The sequence below is a fragment of the Schistocerca americana genome, chromosome X, assembly GCF_021461395.2.
Source record: "Schistocerca americana isolate TAMUIC-IGC-003095 chromosome X, iqSchAmer2.1, whole genome shotgun sequence".
NCBI lineage: Eukaryota > Metazoa > Arthropoda > Insecta > Orthoptera > Acrididae > Schistocerca > Schistocerca americana.
The window spans coordinates 762,131,550-762,150,212 of NC_060130.1; positions in this window are offsets into that span (position 1 = coordinate 762,131,550).

Sequence of the window (18,663 nt, forward strand, 5' to 3'; positions counted from 1 at the left end):
GCCACCTCCACGGAGAGTTGGTCTTCACCATGTACGAAGGCGAGTAGGAAATTCCTGGACCTGGTACAAAGCAAGCGTTGACTATCATCATCTACATCTACATCCATACTCCGCAAGCCATCTGACGGTGTGTGGCGGAGGGTAGCCTGAGTACCTCTATCGGTTCTCCCTTTTATTCCAGTCTCGTATTGTTCCTGGAAAGAAGGATTGTCGGTATGCTTCTGTGTGGGCTCTAACCTCTCTGATTTTATGCTCATGGTCTATTCGCGAGATATACGTAGGAGGGAGCAATATATTGCTTGACTCTTCGGTGAAGGTATGTTCTCGAAATTTTAACAAAAGCCCGTACCGAGCTACTGCAGAGTCTTCCACTGGAGTTTATCTATCATCTCCGTAACGCTTTCGCGATTACTAAATGATCCTGTAACGAAGCGCGCTGCTCTCCGTTGGATCTTCTCTATCTCTTCTATCAACCCTATCTGGTACGGATCCCACACTGCTCAGCAGTATTCAAGCAGTGGGCGAACAAGCGTGCTGTAACCTACTTCCTTTGTTTTCGGATTGCATTTCCTTAGGATTCTTCCAATGAATCTCAGTCTGGCATCTGCTTTACCGACGACCAACTTCATATGATCATTTCATTTTAAATCACTCCTAATGCGTACTCCCAGATAATTTATGGAATTAACTGCTTCCAGTTGCTGACATGCTATTTTGTAGCTAAATGATAAGAGAACTATCTTACTATGTATTCGCAGCACATTACACTTGTCTACATTGGATTCAATTGCCATTCCCTGCATCATGCGTCGATTCGCTGCAGATCCTCCTGCATTTCAGTACAATTTTCCATTGTTACAACCTGTCGATACACCACAGCATCATCCGCAAAAAGCCTCAGTGAACTTCTGATGTCGTCCACAAGGTCATTTATGTATATTGTGAATAGCAACGGTCCTATGACACTCCCTGCGGCACACCTGAAATCACTCTTACTTCGGGAGACTTCTCTCCATTGAGAATGACATGCTGCGTTCTGTTATCTAGGAACCCTTCAATCCTATCACACAATTGGTTTGATAGTCCATATGCTCTTACTTTGTTCATTAAAGGACTGTTGGGAACTGTATCGAACGCCTTGCGGAAGACAAAAAAACACGGCATCTACCTGGGAACCCGTGTCTATGGCCCTCTGAGTCTCGTGGACGAATAGCGCGAGCTGGGTTTCACACGATCGTCTCTTTCGAAACCCATGCTGATTCCTACAGAGTAGATTTCTAGTCTCCAGAAAAGTCATTATACTCGAACATAATACGTGTTCCAAAATTCTACAACTGATCGACGTTAGAGATATAGGTCTATAGTTCTGCACATCTGTTTGACGTCCCTTCTTGAAAACGGGGATGACCTGTGCCCTTTTCCAATCTTTTGGAACGCTACACTCTTCTAGAGACCTACGGTACAACGCTGCAAGAAGGGGGGCAAGTTCCTTCGCGTACTCTGTGTAAAATCGAACTGGTATCCCATCAGGTCCAGCGGCCTTTCCTCTTTAGAGCGATTTTAATTGTTTCTGTATCCCTCTGTCGTCTATTTCGATATCTACCATTTTGTCATCTGTGCGAAAATCTAGAGAAGGAACTATAGTGCAGTCTTCCTCTGTGAAACAGCTTTGGAAAAAGACATTTAGTATTTCGGCCTTTAGTCTGTCATCCTCTGTTTCAGTACCATTTTGGTCACAGAGTGTCTGGACATTTTGTTTTGATCCACCTACCGCTTTCACATAAGACCAAAATTTCTTAGGATTTTCTGCCAAGTCAGTACATAGAACTTTACTTTCGAATTCATTGAACGCCTCTCGCATAGCCCTCCTCACACTACATTTCGCTTCGCGTAATTTTTGTTTGTCTGCAAGGCTTTGGCTATGTTTATGTTTGCTGTGAAGTTCCCTTTGCTTCCGCAGCAGTTTCCTAACTCGGTCATCGGCCATCACTGCTCAACATAGGTCTCATCCAGATTACTTCATACACTACAAGTTTAACTATTTTGCATCCAAGTTGGTGTGTGTAACGTTAGTGGCACTTTCCAAGCGGAGATTGCAACACAGCATGCCCATAGGATGTGCAAGTGCAGTTTATCACCACCTTTCTGACTTTGAGACGGGTCGAATCTTTGGCATGACAGACATTAGAGCATATAAGCGATAGATCGCAGTTGATGGCTGTAGGCCAATGACCGGAGACCGAGAGCTGACGAACTGGACTCTGGACAACAGTGTGGCAAACAGTAGGCACCACGAGAAGATCTTACAATTGTTCTATTTAGAAAGAACGAAAACAATTCAAGTTTAGCGAGATGTTACAGCCAGAGTGTCAACACGAACCGTTGAGAACACATTAATGGAAACTGGGTTGAGATCTCGATTTGTCATGCGTCTTTTTACAACTCAGACCGTATCATACTTTAGGTTGGTACATAAATTCGTAGTGTTTTTGATTGGCATTTTCGCATTCATGTTGCCATAGGTGTATTTATCAACTGTAATTTTTTTGTACTTCCCTGTAGCTATTTGACTGTACATATTATCATTTCGTCATTTGGAGATAGCGAGTCGAGCTGTGGACACTAGAAATTGGGGCGCCAAGAGGAAAAATTGAAATATTTCCGACATATTCTCCTGTTTGAGTTCAATAGATGGGTGACAACAGCAGAGGCAGCCAGAAACATTTGCGCCATGTATGGGGATAATGCTATTAGACAGAGCACGTCAAGAAAATAGTTTTCTCGTTTCAAGGAGGATCGTTTTTACATTAGTGACTCTTCCCTTTCAGGAACATCTTCGGGTGTGATTAAGTTCGTTTAAAAGCATTAACCCACAATGATCCAAGTCAGTGAACTCGATAACTGGTAAATGTGAGGAGCTGTGGTCATTACACCATCGTGCGACATTTGCATTCAGTTGAGAAGATTCAAAAATCGAGTGTATGGGTACCACATGCTCCAAGCCAAAATCACAAAAATGAGCGGGTGGTCCAATGCGCGTCTCTGCTTGCTCATCATGAGTTGGCTCGTGAACAACACCGACCATTCCTACCCTGTATCGTTACTATTGATGAGGAATGGTCTCTTTATGCTAACATAAGAAAAAGAAAGGAATGGTTGAGCCCAAACAAACCTGCGCGCGCATCCACAAAAGACAATGTTATGCATCTGGTGGAACAGTGATGGTGTCGTGTACTACCTCCCCGAGGTGTAACCACCACTGCTGACACAATGTCAAAAACTGAGACGTCTTGCACACGCAGTCCAAGAACAACGAGCAGTAAGACTGTTTGAAGTGATGCTACTCGACAATAACGCTCACCCGCAGTCTACTACATTGACAAAAAACACTATACAGGAGTTGTGTTGGGACGTCATTCCGCACACACCTTATTCACTTGATCTTGCACCCTCAGATTTTCATCTTTTCCGATCTCTACAGAACAACCGTCAATGGACTTCCATTTCGAATGATAATACGCTCCGCCGGCCGGAGTGGCCGAGCGGTTCTAGGCGCTACAGTCTGGAACCACGCGACCGCTACGGTCGCAGGTTCGAATCCTGCCCCGGGCATAGATGTGTGTGATGTCCTTAGGTTAGTTAGGTTTAAGTAGTTCTAAGTTCTAGGGGACTGATGACCTCAGACGTTAAGTCCCATAGTGCTCAGAGCCATTTGAACCACTTGATAATACGCTCCGATCATAGCTCGACGAGTTCTCCGCCTCAAAACCACGAGAGTGGCGGCATTGAAAAGTTACTCCAACGTTGGCAGACTGTTGTAAATAGTGAAGGAGAACATATTATTGATGACTATAGTCTCTGTTGTGTTTATCTGTTGTGCTTATTAATCTTATGGAAAAAAAGGCTACGAACTTACGCACGAACAAATCCAACAGAGAATTGCGTACTGTAGAGCCGGAGTCACCTGGGCTTCTGTTTTTGGCGGTCAGATCGACGACAGTGTGACCGTAGATGACTTGGTGAACGTCACAAGATCCAGCGATTCTCGAGACTTATATCTCTCCAACTCCTGGGATTATGGTGTCGGAAGCTATTCGATATGACAACAGGACTGATTCGGGAATTTTTTAAGGAAGATTAAGTGCTCGCCAATATGGGGCAAGAATGGTAAACCCCTGTCTCATAGCCTTCATGACCAGTGTATCAAATGGCATATTCCAACAGAATACCGCAAGACCCCACACTGTTTATTCATTTATGTCGTCAATCCATCTCGCATTATGTCATCTTCTAGGGCTTCTCCTACTGAGACAAATCCAACACAGAATCGACTTAAGCTACTGGATATGACAACAGGGCTGATTTGGTACTACCAAATGGCATATTCCAACAGAATACCGCCAGAACTGTTTGTTCATTTATGTCGCCAATCCATCTCGCATTAGGTCGTCTTCTAGGGTTTCTCCTATTGATAGAAATCCAACACTGAATCGGCTGAAGCTACTGGACATGACAACAAGACTGATTTGGTTATTTTTGAAGGGATGTTAAATACTCGCCAATACGGAGCGAGAATGATTAACCCCTTTCTCATAACCTTCGAAACCAGCGTACCAAATGGTATATTACAACAGAATAATGGAAGATCCCACACTGCTTGTTCGTTTAGGTCGTCAATCCATCTCGCCTTAGGTCGTCCTAAAGGACTTTTCCTATTAAGAGAAATCCAACTCAGAATCGGCTTAGTCCGTCTGCCTTCGTTTAATCTCGCTACATGCCTGGTCAATCCCCATTTCAGTTTTGTGACTGTCATTGCCACTGCCTCAACTCCTATCGCCACGCGGGGCAGCTCGCGGTCATGGGCGTCTTGCCACGCTTCGCGCGGCTACCCCTGTCGGAGGTTCGAGTCCTCCTCGGGCATGGGTGTGTGTGTTGTCCTTAGCGTAAGTTAGTTTATGTTAGATTAAGTAGTGTGTAAGCCTAGGGACCGATGACCTCAGCAGTTTGGTCCCATAGAAACTTACCATCACCAAACTCTTATCTTTCTTCTTATCCATCTGCTTGTTTTTCTGTCCCTTGTTGTTATGCTCAACGTGCTTCGTTCCACTGCTTAATTTTTGATATGTTTCCACGTTTCACTCCCACAGGTTAGTGCTGACTACACACTAGTTATAGACTCTCTCTTTAAGTCACACCTGGAATTTACTTTTGAATACATCAGTCAGTTTCCCAAATGAACTTCAAGCCATTTTTACCTTCTTTCTTGAAGTGCCCATCCGTTTGTTGTTTTCAGTTGACCTACGCATACTGTTTCTATAACTTCACAATTAATTTTTATAACTTTCCTTTAGGCATATCGATTGCACATCATTTTGCTATTACTTTCATTGTTCTAATCAGTTCCTCGTTTGCAGAAGAACTTCAGCAAAAGAGAAAGGCAGCTCACTCCATAGACAGTTCAGAAGAAACACTGCGCTACATTTTACACGAAGAAGTAGTTTTGAGAAAGCTTTATGCATGATGGGCGACGCAGTTATTGAATCCCGACAAATAAGAAAAGAAATTTCCGCATCTACGTTTGAATGATTCTAAGAAGAAAGCAATCGAATTTATACAGCGTTTTGATACTGTGGATGAGACACTGGTGCACCTCGCCGAGTTTGAAACGGAGCGAGAGTCAAAGTGTTGCGCGACAGGAGATGGCCCTATTTCAAGACAAAGTTGATTTCATCTGCTAGAAAACCTACGCCAAGTGTTTTCCGAAATGAAAAAGCGATCGTTATGATTTTGCAAAAGTTAAAGCAATATTAGGTCAATACTACTTTAAGTTTCTGGATCAGTTGAATGGAAAATCGCCTTAGAAAATACTTGGAGTGTAAAAGAATGCAAGAGGTGGAGAATTTACCAGCCACAAAGCGGATTTGGTAGTGTGGATCTGAATAGATTTATGCCTTTAGTATTACAATATAGCCCCTCACCCAACTGCAAAACCGTTCTGCGCTGATGCTACACTAACGTACAATATTTAATTTTCTTTCAGTGGTTGATACCACAAGTGATTTCTACCGGTTGCCTACTTCTGGCTTCTTGCCCCCGCAGAAGGTGGTTTTCCATATCTGCCACGGTGTGGTCCTCTCTTTTTAACAACCAGTCCTATCAAATTCGTTCCGATGGGCTTTTTGCAGTCTTAAGGCTATCCTTTTCTCGTATCATGCCCTAAATACTCCTCGTTCTTACCATCTGGTTCCACTAATAGGAGATCTGTTCGTACTTGGGACACTGAAATATGATACGATCTGGTGCACTCTCAGACACACCAAATACACAACCACCGAGGGACGTAGCATAATAGTAATGCAAGGCACTCAGCTCGTGCTTGGGAGGTTCAAAGCCCCGTCTTACACTAAAAAATTCCCCCCGCCATTTATCAGTTATTGAATACAAAATCAAACGAAAACCAAAACACACAAGTATGTAAAGCTTCACTGTAAGGTAATTATCACTTTGTGGGACGGAAATGTTTCTCGGATTTCTTGCCGCGTCATATTTGTTTGTAAACTCAAGATTTCAACGACTTCCTCTTTCTTAGTCGTCGTCAAGAGTTAACTGAACTATCACGCCACGTCTTAGTTCCGTGTGTAGCTGGCCGAAGTATGTCGTCGGCAAGTTCACCAACTCACAGAACTCACATACGCCACCAGAGATTATGTCAGTATATGCTGATTCTGTTAAATTGTGGATAACTCAGCTTATTTCTCTGTAACCTTTTCCCGTGTACCATCAAGAGTATAGCCGCCGTCCGGTTAAAAGTTTTGTTTTACATTCTGATTTCAACGGCTTCTTTGATAAGAGTATCTCAGCAGGTAGGTGCATGCTTTTCCAGGATTCGAAACCACAAGGGAACTAATATACTAGGCACTACGCACAATGTAGGTTTCACCGATAATTTACAGAGGGTAGACAAAAATATGAAAACACCAAAACAAAACGCATTACTATACCTAAGACGGTGCAGGAATAACTTAGGCATTCAAACCAGCTTCCAGTCGTCTCGGAGAGGGTAAATACAGGTGCCGCACGATTTCCAGTGGAATCTTACACCATTCTTCCCGCAGAATACTGGCAAATGTACGTAAAAAAGGATGGAGGTGGGTAGCGAACATCAATAATATTTAGAACTGGTGACTGTGGTGGCAAGGAGAAATACAGTAATTCATACTCACCGCGCGGGGTAGCCGCGCGATCTCAGGCGCCTTGTCGCGGTCCATGCGGCTCCCCCCATCGGAGGTTCGAGTCCTCCCTCGGGCATGGGTGTGTGTGTTGTCCATAGCGTAAGTTAGTTTAAGTTAGATTAAGTAGTGTGTAGGCTTAGGGACCGATGACCTCTGCAGTTTTGTCCCATAAGACCTTGCCACAAATTTCCAAATTTCCAATTCATACTCGTGTTCACAAAACCAGTCTTGGACGACGCGAGCTGTGTGAATAGGGGTTCCGTCGTCTTGCAACACAGTATCACCGCGGGGAAACAAACTTTGTATCATTGGATGGACTTGATTAGCCAACATGAGCACATAATCCTTGGTAGTAATGCCACCTTGCAGGGTAACCATGGCGCCTATGGAACACCATGATATGGCTGCCCAAATCATCACCAAACCCCTTCCATGTTTCACTCTTTGGACATAAACTCGGCCATAAATTGGAAGTGGTGTGCAACAAGATTCATCCGACCAACTAGTATTCTTCCATTGCCCCATAGTCCAGTTTTTATGGCTTCGGAACCACGTTTTCTTGTCACGGGCACTTGAAACACAGATGAGTGGTTTTTTAATTCCATCTCACCCTGCATTTCCTAGCCAATGGAGATCCCTTCGCGTTGTTTTGCTGCTGACAGGGTTCGCGAGTGCTACATTCAGTTCTGCAGTAATTCTTCGCAGCTGTCATCCTCTTATTGTTCGTCAGAATCCTCTTCAATGGCCTTCCGTCACAATAACTCTGTACATACCTCGGTTCGCGTTGTGACATAACGGATGATGTTTTTCCGTGTTCCCTGAATACGATATAAATCTTCGGTACTGTGCCTCGTAAAACACCAAACACTTCGGCTAGCTTGGTTACGGAAGCGCCTACCGTATGAGCACCAACAATTTCTCCATGTTTGACTTTACGTACCTGCGACATAATGCACTCACAACTTCACAGAACACTTTTCATACCACAACTGATACTTGTATCGTATTGAGGACATTGCACGGGTGTCATTTGTTGCCAAATGCAACAGCGGAGCCTGCAGGCATGGCTAGCATCGGCATTTATGTTCAATCATGTATTTCTCGCGGTTTTTTCATATTTTTTCCCACTCACTTTATTTCCAGTGATTCCTAACACCTTCAGGTGAAGAATACGTACGCCGACACATCAGCGAAGCACCCACAAATCAGTGTACTGGGATCCCAGAGAAATGTGGAGAGTCCCACATTTCGTAAGCAATTCAAAACTCAGAAACTAAGTTTTCGACAAGTAACAACATCGTAACCACCTTTGTGATCGAATGCTGGTATTTATGCCTCAGTTTCCACAAAAACATTTATGCGAACATTGACACTTCTTAGATCACCGACATCGCCATTCAGTGACCTATGCAGGCAGTTAAAATACTATGCTGAAAAAAAATGCCTTCGAATTTCTTATGTAAAAACTCTCAAAGATTTTTAAATACAACAAACGTTATTAACATTCTACATCTTTATTCTTCATGTCTACATGTTTATTTCTCAATGTAGTCACCCTGACGACGAACACATTTTTTCCAATGAGAGATCACTTTGTTGATACCGTCACTGTAGAATGACTTTGTTGACGGAGCCACAACCTCAGCTCTGCTTGCAGCGCTTCATCGATATCAAAGTGAAGTCCTCGGTGCGCTTTAAGTTTTGGAAACAGATGAAAATCGGATGTGGTCAGATCGGGACCATAAGGAAGATGATCGATGGAAGTGAACCCAAGGCGTTTGATAACTGCCGATGGCGCAGCTCTCGTGTGTGGTCTGGCAGTGTCGTACTAAAGGAGAGTGTACTCCACGCGTGGACAAACTCTTCGAATTCGAAATTCGATTACACCAGGATGTTTCTCACGCACCGAGGTAGTTACATTAGACACCTCCATGTCACACGCTACCATTTGAAGCCATCTAGCGGCAAAGGGCAGCAAATATGTAGACATGAAGAATAAAGATGTGGAATGCTCATAACATTTGTTTTATTTAAAAAGTTTTAAGAGTTTTCACATAAAAAATTCGGAGACATAACTTTTCAGTGCGCCCTCGTACATCTCTCTATTTTATAAAGAAAATAAATCATATACATTATAATACGGACAATACAGACATATTCGTTCCTTTTTGCGCAACATCACTTGCCGGAAACTTTGTTTCGATTGCATGAAACGTTAATGATATGTTACGGGTGTGACGCTGAACGGGGCACCCAGCATTGCCAGCGGCCGAAAACGCTACTACACAAAAGAAACGTTACAACATAGAAAACTGCGCAATAGTGCAAATCGCGGTTCAGTGTTTCCAAAATGGGATCCATGACGTCAGTAGATAACGAAATATACCATCGAAAACTGTTATCAACGACATGAGTAGACAAAGCGTGCGAAAGCGTTCACAAATAAACGTGGAGACAATATACAGATGTCGCCGCTAGAAACGCACAGCAAAATATATAAGTCTTTGTAAACTTCACTCTTATTCAGCTATCTGCACTGAAAACATAAAGCAATAATACAAACATGAACTTCCCAAAGATACCCTGGGACAAAATTACCTACAGACTTCCGCAGAACCTATAACGCATTCTAACCGACCGCCTGCAGCTAAAACGCATCGTTGTGCCGACTCGTCACAATAGCTTTGTGGAAACAAAGTATCTCATCCTGCTGCAATTTCCAGCCACAATTCTCTGATAAGATGCACTAGTGCATATGAGTGGATGTCCAACTGCTAATTTTCCAAGTTCGTCTTAAAGATGTTAAAATTTAACACCAATGCGACGTGGTGCTGATATCTTCAATAGAATAAGTAATAATCTAATTTTATGATGAAGATGCTTAAGAAAAACTGTAACATTAGTGTGCTCATGATTTTGGGTTTGTGCGGTACAACGACAGGATCACGTGGAATAGGCTAACATCAGTTGTATGACGTTATCTTACTCCTGTGTCAGTTATTACTATACGGGCAATACCATTACCGCATCACTTGAGGGCTGTATGGTCGAATTATAAAATAACGTCTGGAGAATCAAATCATAATAGGGGAAGAACAGGGCAGCTTTAGGGCAGGCCGATTCCGTATAGATAATATACACTATTGGCCATTAAAATTGCTACACCATGAAGATGACGTGCTACAGACGCGAAATGTATCCGACAGGAAGAAGATGCTGTGATATGCAAATGATTAGCTTTTCAGAGCATTCACACAAGGTTGGCGCCGGTGGCGACACCTACAACGTGCTGACATGAGGAAAGTTTCCAACCGATTTCTCATACACAAACAGCAGTTGACCGGCGTTGCCTGGTGAAACGTTGTTGTGATGCCTCGTGTAAGGAGGACAAATGCGTACGAACACGTTTCCGACTTTGATAAAGGTCGGATTGTAGCCTATCGCGATTGCGGTTTATCGTATCGCGACATTGCTGCTCGCGTTGGTCGAGATCCAATGACTGTTAGCAGAATATGGAATCGGTGGGTTCAGGAGGGTAATACGGAACGCCGTGCTGGATCCCAACGGCCTCGTGTCACTAGCAGTCGAGATGATAGGCATCTTATCCGCATGGCTGTAACGGATCGTGCAGCCACGTCTCGATCCCTGAGTCAACAGATGGGGACGTTTGCAAGACAACAACCATCTGCACGAACAGTTCGACGACGTTTGCAGCAGTATGGACTATCAGCTCGGAGAGCACGGCTGCGGTTACCCCCGATGCTGCGTCACAGATAGGAGCGCCTGCGATGGTGTACTCAACGACGAACCTGGGTGCACGAATGGCAAAACGTCACTTTTTCGAATGAATCCAGGCTCTGTTTACAGCATCATGATGGTCGCATCCGTGTTTGGCGATATCGCGGTGAACGCACATTGGAAGCGTGTATTCGTCATCGCCATACTGGCGTATCACCCGTCGTGATGGTATGGGGTGCCATTGGTTACAAGTCTCGGTCACCTCTTGTTCGCACTGACGGCACTTTGAACAGTGGACGCAGTCCGGAACCGCGGGACTGCTACGGTCGCAGGTTCGAATCCTGCCTCGGGCATGGATGTGTGTGATGTCCTTAGGTTAGTTAGGCTTAAGTAGTTCTAAGTTCTAGGGGACTGATGACAACAGAAGTTAAGTCCCATAGTGCTCAGAGCCATTTTTTTGAACAGTGGACGTTACATTTCAGATGTGTTACGACCCGTGGCTCTACCCTTCATTCGATCCCTGCGAAACCCTACATTTGAGCAGGATAATGCACGACTGCATGTTGCAGGAACGGTACGGGCCTTTCTGGATACAAAAAATGTTCGACTGCTGCCCTGGCCAGCACATTCTCCAGATCTCTAACCAATTGAAAACGTCTGGTCAATGGTGGCCGAGCAACTGGCTCGTCACAATACACCAGTCACTACTCTTGATGAACTGTGGTATCGTGTTGAAGCTGCATGGGCTGCTGTACCTGTACACGTCATCCAAGCTCTGTTTGACTCAATGCCCAGGCGTATCAAGGCCGTTATTACGGCCAGAGGTGGTTGTTCTGGGTACTGATTTCTCAGGATCTATGCCCCCAAATTGCGTGAAAATGTAATCACATGTCAGTTCTAGTATAATATATTTGTCCAATGAATACCCGTTTACCATCTGCATTTCTTCTTGGTGTAGCAATTTTAATGACCAGTAGTGTACACTGACGGAAATAAGTCGCAACAAAATTTGGAAATTTTTGGCAAGGTCTTACGGAAAAACACTGCTGAGATCATCGGTCCCTAAGCTTACCACACTACTTAATCTAACTTAACCTAACTTACGCTAAGGACGACACTCACACCCATGCCCAAGGGCGGACTCGAACCGCCGGCGGGGTGAGCCGCGCGGGCTGTGACAAGACGCCTCAGGCAGTCGCAACACCAAGAAGGAAGTTTGCGAAATAAACGGAAGTTTTTAGGCGTGTTTCTACATCTGAAAACCGATGTCTATTCGAGTTCTTACCACTCTCATAACAGTGGCGCTAGTAGTACCACAATGAAGATACAAATCAGGTTTGTTTTCAATACACGCTGTAACGGTCGTGAGCGATAATTATCTTTGGGATTGGACGTGGTACGTTGACGTTAATCAAGAATGCCTTTAAGGGGACGAGAAGCTGGATGTTCCATTTGCGATGTTGTAGAAATACTTGGCAGGAATCTAGCTACTGTACATGATTGCTGGCACAGTAGTCACAAGAATGTACAGTCGCAAAGAGACCGGGCTCCGGACGGCCACATGGTACTGGCTCTGACCACTATGCGACTTAACTTCTGAGGTCATCAGTCGCCTAGAACTTAGAATTAATTAAACCTAACTAACCTAAGGACATCACACACGTCCATGACCCAAGGTAGGATTCGAACCTGCGACCGTAGCGGTCGCTCGGTTCCAGACTGTAGCGCCTAGAACCACACGGCCACTCCGGCCGGCCCCACATGGTACTACCGAAAGGGAATGCCATCATGTTTGGCGTGTGGCTCTGACGCATAGCATCTCATCTGCAGCAGCAATTTGAGCAGCAGTTGCCGTCACAGTGACAAAAGGAACTGTTACAGATGGGTTACTTCAAAGACAGCTCGGAGCCGAAAATCCTGTAGAGTACGTCCAGTTTCACAGACCCAAAACCACCACCATTTGGGACTTCAGTGGTGTCAAGCGGGAGCTCATTGGAGGGCAGAGTGAAGGGATATTGCGTTTTCTGATGGAAGCTGGTTCTGTCCCGGTGCCAGTGATGGTCGTGTATTTTTAGGAGGAGGCCAGTTGAGGGCCTGCAACCAACCTATCATCGTGTTAGAAACACTCGACAGGTACCTGGAGCTATCGTACGTCAGTTTGGAGATTCAACCTGTTGGGGTGCACAGTATTACAGTGAGTGTTTTCCAAATGGAGAAACCTTAACCACATACCACTGTTGTAACCCAACATGCTCTACAGAGCGTCGACATGTAGCCTTGGTCTCCTCCATCTCCAGATCTGTCTCCAGTCAAGCACATATGGGACATCATCGGACGATGGCTTCAGAGTCATCCAAAAACCGCATTAATCATCCTGTATTGACATATCAAGCACAACGGGCATGGAACTCCATCCCACAGACTGACATCAGGTACCTGTACAAAAAAATGCATGCACGTTTGCATGCTTGCATTCAACATTCTGACTGTTACACTAGCTTTTAGTGTACTAGCATTTCACATTTGCAATGAAGGATATTGCGCTCGAACTGACCTCTCTATTATGTCCCATAAATGTTTGATGGGATTCGTTTCGGGTGATCTGGGTGACCAGTCAACTCGCTCAAATTGTCCAGAATGTTCTTCAAACCAGTCGCTAACAATTTTGGCCCAAAGATATGGCTCATGGTCATTCATAAACATTCCATCGTTGTTTGGAAACATGAAGTTCATGAACAGCTGCAAATGGCCTCCGAGTAGCCGAACACAAGCATTTTAAGTCAATTATCGGTTCAGTAGGACCAGAGAACCCAGTCCATTCCATGTCAACACAGTCCACACCAGTGTGGAGCCTCCAACAGCTTGCACAATGCCCTGTTGACGACTTGGATCTGCGCCACTCTCGAACTCTACCGTCGGCTCTTACCAACTGAAATCGGGACTCATCTGACCAGGTCACGGTTTTCCAGAAGTTTAGGGTCCAACTGATACGGTCACGAGCCAAGGAGAGATGCTGTAGGCGATGTCGTGCGCTTAGCAAAGGCACTCTCGTCGGTCGTCTGCTGCCGTAGTCCGTTAACCTCATATTTCGTCGCACTGTCCTAACGGATACGTTCGTCGTACGCCCCACATTTTATGCAGTGTTGTTTGCCTGTTAGCACTGACAACTCCATGCAAACACCGCTGCTCTCGCTTTGTCGGTGGTGAGAGGTAAAGCCTGAAATTTGTTATTCTCGGTACTCTCTTGACACTGTGGATCTCAGAATATTGAATTCCCTAACGATTTCCGAAATGGAATGTTCCATGTATCTATCTCCAATTACCACTCCGCGTTCAAATTCTGCTAATTCCCCTCGTGCAGCCACAATTATGTCGGGAACCTTTTCAAATGAATCACCTGAATACAAATGACAGCTCCGCCAATGCAGTTCTCTTTTATACCATGTATACGCGATACTACCGCCATCTGTAAATGTGCATATGAGTGTTCCATGACTTTTGCCACCTCAGTGTATAACGAGCATGGTGCGAAAGTTGGTAACCCAAGTGTGTGTGTGTGGGGGGGGGGGGGGGGGGGCGGGGGGGAGGAAGTGCTCCCTATTGCAAATCAAGAACAACACGAACGTTCACAGCTGTGCCACTTGTCTGTTAGACGTGGTGGACGTGTGGTCAGTGACTAGTGTGTGTGTCCGATGTTACTGAAAGACAGCAGTCGGCCAAGCGTGGCTCATCGTGTCGCTACCCCTTCTGTCACTGCTGCTGTGAATGCTGCCGTCAGACATGACCGACGGTGGACCACATTCACTTGTATGAAGATGATATCTGTTCTTTCGGACATGTCCGGAAGAACAGATACTATCTTCATATACACTCCTGGAAATGGAAAAAAGAACACATTGACACCGGTGTGTCAGACCCACCATACTTGCTCCGGACACTGCGAGAGGGCTGTACAAGCAATGATCACACGCACGGCACAGCGGACACACCAGGAACCGCGGTGTTGGCCGTCGAATGGCGCTAGCTGCGCAGCATTTGTGCACCGCCGCCGTCAGTGTCAGCCAGTTTGCCGTGGCATACGGAGCTCCATCGCAGTCTTTAACACTGGTAGCATGCCGCGACAGCGTGGACGTGAACCGTATGTGCAGTTGACGGACTTTGAGCGAGGGCGTATAGTGGGCATACGGGAGGCCGGGTGGACGTACCGCCGAATTGCTCAACACGTGGGGCGTGAGGTCTCCACAGTACATCGATGTTGTCGCCAGTGGTCGGCGGAAGGTGCACGTGCCCGTCGACCTGGGACCGGACCGCAGCGACGCACGGATGCACGCCAAGACCGTAGGATCCTACGCAGTGCCGTAGGGGACCGCACCGCCACTTCCCAGCAAATTAGGGACACTGTTGCTCCTGGGGTATCGGCGAGGACCATTCGCAACCGTCTCCATGAAGCTGGGCTACGGTCCCGCACACCGTTAGGCCGTCTTCCGTTCACGCCCCAACATCGTGCAGCCCGCCTCCAGTGGTGTCGCGACAGGCGTGAATGGAGGGACGAATGGAGACGTGTCGTCTTCAGCGATGAGAGTCGCTTCTGCCTTGGTGCCAATGATGGTCGTATGCGTGTTTGGCGCCGTGCAGGTGAGCGCCACAATCAGGACTGCATACGACCGAGGCACACAGGGCCAACACCCGGCATCATGGTGTGGGGAGCGATCTCCTACACTGGCCGTACACCACTGGTGATCGTCGAGGGGACACTGAATAGTGCACGGTACATCCAAACCGTCATCGAACCCATCGTTCTACCATTCCTAGACCGGCAAGGGAACGTGCTGTTCCAACAGGACAATGCACGTCCGTATGTATCCCGTGCCACCCAACGTGCTCTAGAAGGTGTAAGTCAACTACCCTGGCCAGCAAGATCTCCGGATCTGTCCCCCATTGAGCATGTTTCGGACTGGATGAAGCGTCGTCTCACGCGGTCTGCACGTCCAGCACGAACGCTGGTCCAACTAAGGCGCCAGGTGGAAATGGCATGGCAAACCGTTCCACAGGACTACATCCAGCATCTCTACGATCGTCTCCATGGGAGAATAGCAGCCTGCATTGCTGCGAAAGGTGGATATACACTGTACTAGTGCCGACATTGTGCATGCTCTGTTGCCTGTGTCTATGTGCCTGTGGTTCTGTCAGTGTGATCATGTGATGTATCTGACCCCAGGAATGTGTCAATAAAGCTTCGCCTTCCTGGGACAATGAATTCACGGTGTTCTTATTTCAATTTCCAGGAGTGTAGTTAAGGCTAACCGGCCATTGACCTTCTTCTTCTGTGCTAGATGCACACGCATTGCCCGAACTCTTACGGGACTCGGTAAGATTGCCTGCAGCGAGTAATGAGTGTAACGGGCAGGGGCACTACGAATGTAGTGTGTGGCATTAAGTTGGGAATGTGGGTCTCACGGGGAACGTGCAAGAGATAAATCCCTGCAGTCGCACTATCCTCTGTGCCCTCTGTGGACGACGGCACGTTAGTTCAGCGTGTTCGCTCAGCGGGTTAGCTACCCTCTGTAACAAAAAACTGAGTGAACAGATCAACCTAAATGGGTGTCATCGGACGTCCGCCCCGAACAAATTCAACGAACAATATAGAGCAAAATGAGATTTAAAAAAAATGGATAGAGCCTCTGCCGTGTAAGCAGGAGATCCCGGGGATCGAGTCCCGGTCGGGGCACACATTTTCAACTGTCCCAGTTGATGTATATCAACGGCTGCCGACACCTTAAGGTCTTGAGCTAATTATCATTACATTCACTTGCGTTGAACGTCAGTCCCAGTATCGCTCACGTCGTTGTGACTGTGCATCTGAAGTTCCGAAAAACTGTACGCAGTGAGTTCCCTACAGCCAGACGGAGGAGAAGAAGTTGAATAGAATGTCAACGTCGTTGCTGCACCTGGAAAGGTATCACGATGAAAAATATGATTTTTCCGTATTGTCACGGGAGATGAAACATGATATCATCATTTTGCGCGGTAAGCAAGCGTCATTACCGGCAATGGATTCACCCTCTCCTAACAAAAATCCAAGGCCGTGCACGCCAACTCCGGAAAAGTCGTCACGAATTTTTGCTTTGACTGAAGCTGCCCGCTGCTCATTGACACTCTGGAACACAGCCTCACACTTACCGAACAGAGGTAGATGGACAGTTTCGAAAAATTGAAGAGCGCCATAAAGTCCAAACGGCCAGGAATGTTGACTGGTGGCATCACTCAGTTGCAGGATAACGCCTGCACACATGTTGCCAGTTTTGTTTCGACTAGTCTGCAGAAGTTTCGCTGGGGAACCCTTACAAGTTCTCCATACAGTCCCGATCTCTCCCCTTGCTATTTCCATTTCTTGGGAGCGCCGAGGGACGACATTTGTGACCATTCGGACGAAGATGTGCACACCTGAATACAATCATAGTTGCGCAGACAACATCAAACATTTTTCTATGACGGTACTGAGTATCATGTCTGACAGTGGAATGAAAGCATTAACAGTTTCGATGATTACTTTTGAAATAATAAACAAATTACTTACTTTTACCGTCTTTCTCGTTTTCATTTGACTGTCTCTTATATACTTTGCTACATTTAGAAGACCTAACGGGGGATTAGAGAGAATAAATAAAATAGGAAAAGATATCTCCCTGGTAAGATGACTAACCAGAACATTGAATAGGGGTGCTGTAAGGAACCTATAAAGTTTAAATATTACCTGAGCAATGTTCTTAAAGAATGGATGAAAAAGTGTGGAGGAATGAGCGTTGGCACAGACGGCGATTACCTGTCGAGTTAACTATTCTCCGATGATCAAATAATATCGGCTGCAGATGGTTATGATACAGAGTACGTTATGAAGAAAATCATAGAAACATACGATAAGGCAGGACTAACAATTTTTTAAACAAAATATCTCTCTATAGGAAGTAAACAAAATGGCATTATCATAGGTGGAAGTACTCAAAAATGGTTGAAATGGCTCTGAGCACTATGGGACTTAACTACTGAGGTCATCAGTCCCCTAGAACTTAGAACTACTTAAACCTAACTAACCTAAGGACATCACACACATCCATGCCCGAGGCAGGATTCGAACCTGCGACCGTAGCGGTCACGCGATTCCAAACTGACGCGCTTAGAGCCGCACGGCCACACCGGCCGGCATGTGGAAGTACTATTGAGTCATGTCACAAGTATAAATAGTTGTGAGTTGTAGTCTCACACCAGGGTTGCAGTAAACAAGAAATAAGACAGAGGAAGACTCAAACTAGCCAGGTAATGAATAAGATGAATTCTATCCTATGCTCAGATAAAGTTAAGAAACAGACAAAAAAGTCATATGAATCATTACAAAGCATTTGTTTATATGGAGCGTAGTGCTGTGAAATGACAAAACAAGGTAGGTCAAGTCTTGGAGTCTTGAAAATGGATGTTTTAAGAAGAAGTTCTGAGAAGAGTTTCAAGGCGAGAGAAGGTCTCAAATAAAGAAATCATGAAGCGAATGAGAACTCCCGCTTATATAAGCGAAGAGACGGAAAAACGGTGTTTAAAGTAATGCAGCCATATGATGAGATTAAGGGATGAACGATGATCGAAAGTTCTGTATTAGGAACCTCCATACAGGAGAAAAAGAGGAAGACCCTGTGCGGGATGG